Source organism: Poecilia mexicana, unplaced genomic scaffold (assembly GCF_051168715.1).
Source record: "Poecilia mexicana isolate PSO_F unplaced genomic scaffold, ASM5116871v1 scaffold_7, whole genome shotgun sequence".
NCBI classification, from domain to species: Eukaryota; Metazoa; Chordata; class Actinopteri; order Cyprinodontiformes; family Poeciliidae; genus Poecilia; species Poecilia mexicana.
This window is the reverse complement of record NW_028263376.1, coordinates 747,405-750,798: the sequence shown is the minus strand read 5'-3', so window position 1 is coordinate 750,798 and position 3,394 is coordinate 747,405. Positions and strand designations below refer to the sequence as shown.

General features: G+C 37.9%; 1 long non-coding RNA gene across 1 annotated transcript; it reads left to right on the top strand.

The window, feature by feature from the left end:
* The first annotated feature begins 1,166 nt into the window (after window positions 1–1,166).
* On the top strand, window positions 1,167–3,132 carry LOC148158209 (uncharacterized). The gene is made up of 2 exons (XR_015763688.1): window positions 1,167–1,785; window positions 2,886–3,132. It is a non-coding gene; the product is annotated as an uncharacterized LOC148158209 (long non-coding RNA).
* The last annotated feature ends 262 nt before the right edge of the window (window positions 3,133–3,394 follow it).

Genomic DNA, 3,394 nt, shown 5'->3' with positions numbered 1-3,394 from the left:
TGCTCGTTTTAGTAATTTGCGCAAATGTACCATTCATTAATGAAAGTTAGTTGTTTATTTTATATTTGGTGAGTTGGAACCATGTCTGATTTATTTTTGTCAAATAAGTTTTTTTTATGAATATATTTTTGTTTGATTTGTATTTAATTTCTCAAAATCACTGTAGAAAACTTGGCGTTTTAGACCCCTTGTAGCGCAATGTTGCCCTGAGGCAACAAACCAAAATCCGGTTCCGGGAGGTGTCAGGTTCCAGTTTTATGATTGATATGTAATTAGGGACCAACAAGCTCCCAAAGAATGTAGGAAAATATTTTTCCCCCAAAAAATAAAAAAGTCATGCCATAGAGGGAGAAACCTGATGTGTGAATCAAACATAAACTGGAGATGTGCTTTTATTTTATTTTAGTTAGAGTGACCCAATTTTAAACATGAAGAAAAGTGATGTATAACTTACAAGTAGGAGGCAAGGTGTAGCATGCACCACCGCTTCATAAAAAGGACTGCTCCTCCTCTAAGTAAAAGGTCACATGAACCTCAATACCTCTTTTATTTGGACAAAAATATGTCTAGAGGTATTTTAAATCATTCCCCCCAAAAAATAAAATAAAGGAGCAACGTGAGGTACAGAAATGTGGTTTGTTGCCCGAGGGCAACGCCATGCCATAGAGGGTTTTAATTCGCAAAACGACATTATGTGTCTGAAAAAAAAAATATTGTGTGGGCAAAAAATCCTGCAAAGCACATATGTGCAACCTCAGTTAAAATTGGTCTTATAGGTGTCCCTGTGTCATCCTGAAGTGAGAGAAGTACCTGGTAAGGTATTGTTTATGTAAGCTGAAAGATATTTTTACATGTCAAATGTCAGCAATTTTGATTGAGGTAGCACATATGTGGTTTACAGAATTTTTTTGCCAACATAATATGTTTTAATTTATTTTCAGATACATGATTTCCTTTAGCAAATCAATTAACACAAAGTTTTACATTTTTAAAGCCGCAGGAGAGAAACATGAACCAAACATAAACCGGAGGTCCGCTTTTATTTTGAAAAGCCTTCCTGGGGTCCAATCAGAAACTGAAATTTTAAGTTAACTTCCGTTGCAATCAAACTCGGTCAGAGAGTTTGATAGTACGTGCAAGAGAGTTTGACTGTGAATGTGAGAGGGTTTGATAGCGAATGTGAGAGAGTTTGATAGCGAATGTGACAGGGTTTGATAGTTTCACAGTATGTGTAAGAGAGTTTGTAGGTTTTGGCCCTTGGGGCCTCTCATAGTAAATATCCCGTATTGCTCCCCTGTTCTTACTTTCGTCCCCTGGTGTACCGGTCTGTTCATCTGTTCCCTGGTTCGACTGTTCCCTGGTCTATTTCCTTTTTAATGCCCCTATTAAACGTCATTGTAATTGTTTAGCTTGTCCTCCCACTACTGTCTGAATTTTTGCCAGAGGTCTAAGGACGGTGTAGTAGGTGGACATTTTAAAAAGACGCGGTCTGATAGCAGCTGCATAGTGTCCGTCTCTAAGCAACCGTGACAACAGCGTCAGTTTGTGAGGGTAGAAGAGGGGATCCTATAGACCCTTTTCACATGACGTCAGACAACATCCGTTTTGACTCGATCCAGTGTATCTTTAGTTCCGGTGTGTGTAGTTAATGCTGTTTCTGGACTGTAAAGCAGCTGCTACAAATACGATTTGAAGATATATCACTATTTGCAAACAATTTTTCTTCATCAACATAATTTAAACTGGACAAATTTCTCGCTGATTGGTACCAGTTTGACTACGAAGGTACGTGTTTTGGTTTTTTCTAGCTGTTAGTTGATATGCTAGGATAGCAATAGTAATTTGTTAGCTGGCTAACTTTACGTAGCCTTTCTGTTTTGGAAATATAATGTATTTAGGCTCTAATCTTAATCAGATTTTTATAGTATAGACGGGGGTTGCCACCCGTCATGTAAAATGCATGATCGTATTAAACCCTCCTCACGTCATACGCTAGTTTCACCACCTGCTACATTACCTGTAGCTACAAGTCCAAAACTTGACAGTTATGCCAAACACCTGCTGCTCCATAACGTCCTGAGAAGTTAAACTCTTGCTACGATCAAGACATGAGGAAGATGTTGTCTTAGATAGATAGATATTAACGTTTCATTGGAGAAATGTGATGATCTCTCTCTCTCTCGATATATATATATATATAAATATATATATAAAGAAAATTCCCTTCTCACCCTCCGCGGGTGGTCTCTTTCATCCTCTGAGCTCGGGTCCTCTACCAGAGGCCTGGGAGCTTGAGGGTTCTCTTCCAGTATCTTGGCTGTGCCTAGAACTGCACATTTCTGGACTGAGATGTTGTTCCTGGGATCTGTTTGAGCCACTGCTCCAGTTTGGGGGTGACTGCCCTGAGGGCCCCGATGACCACAGGCACCACTGTGGTCTTCACCTTCCAGGTCTTTTCCAGTTCCTCTCTGAGGCCCTGGTATTTCTCCAGTTTCTCATGCTCCTTTTTTCCTGATGTTGTGGTCACTTGGTATTGCTACATCCACCACGACGGCTTTCCTCTGTTCTTTATCCACCACCACAATGTCTGGTTGGTTCGCCATTACCATCTTGTCTGTCTGGATCTGGAAGTCCCACAGGATCTTAGCTCGGTCATATATATATATATATACATATATATATATATATATATATATATATATATATATATATATATATATATATATACATATATATATATATATATATATGTATATATATATGAATATTTATCAAATGTTATGATTAGAAGGTTAAGTTTCTTATACTTTGTTTTCCTGCGGTTGTAGACTTGGCAGTAGAAAATTGATAATATAAGAATAACACCTTTATATCCCTTTTAACAGGTTACACTTGATTCTGCTGTGGTGCCTGTGGAAACGAAGTGCATGAAGTTTGTGCTCAGGTGGGAAAACCCTGTGGATCACATGGTGGGACTTCTGCTTCAAACTGCTCACTACAGTATAACATTACCTCCGTCATCCACCAGTTCACTGCAGACTGGCACCTGCCAAGGACCGTACATGGATGTCTTCTTAAGTTGTAAACCCTGAGTACATAATGTTGAAATAAAATTGATATGCCTTTTGTAAATACATTTTCTCTGTCAATGACTTAAATTGTTAACTGTGGTAATTATGTTTGTGTAATATAGTAACCATGTACAGTGTTTAATATAATTATTAAATAGATGTATTAAAGAAACAACCACAAACCTTATGTCTTTGTTCCACAATAGCAGGTTTAATTTTAGCATTTCCTCTCCTCCACATACTTCGTTGCCAGATGTGTAAAATTTACAAAAAGAAGCAATTTAAATGTAAAAGTTGCACATATGTAGATTACTCAAGAGAAG